The sequence below is a fragment of the Myotis lucifugus genome, unplaced genomic scaffold, assembly GCF_000147115.1.
Source record: "Myotis lucifugus unplaced genomic scaffold, Myoluc2.0 scaffold_594, whole genome shotgun sequence".
NCBI classification, from domain to species: Eukaryota; Metazoa; Chordata; class Mammalia; order Chiroptera; family Vespertilionidae; genus Myotis; species Myotis lucifugus.
In genome coordinates this window covers 76,568-76,968 of record NW_005871642.1, presented here as the reverse complement: position 1 = coordinate 76,968, position 401 = coordinate 76,568, and positions in this window count along the sequence as shown.

The following is a 401-nucleotide window of genomic DNA, read 5'->3' as shown; positions in this document are numbered from 1 at the left end:
CTGCATCTGAGCAGGCACCATGGCCTGCGCCCGAAGACGCCTTCACACAGGGCCTGCCTTGGCGCCTGGTGGCGCTGGCCAGGTCCTCGGAGATGCAGCGGTCTCTGGTCCACCTGCTGGTCAAGGGCATGACGGTGCTGGAGGTGATGATGGAGGTCCAGGGCAGAGACCACCTCAGGGACCACCTTGCGAGGGCTCCTGAGCGGCGGTGTGTCCAAGGCGACGGTGGACAAGCAGTACACCAAGGGCCTCCTGGACCAGTACATGCTGGAGGAGGAGCAGCCTCACCACCCGCCTACTCCAACCAGGCTGTGGGTAGGACCCACAAACTCCTAAACTCATCTCCCCCCACTGCTCCTGTGGGCCCTGGCTAGGAGCCCCTAGTTTCCAGGGCAGGAAGC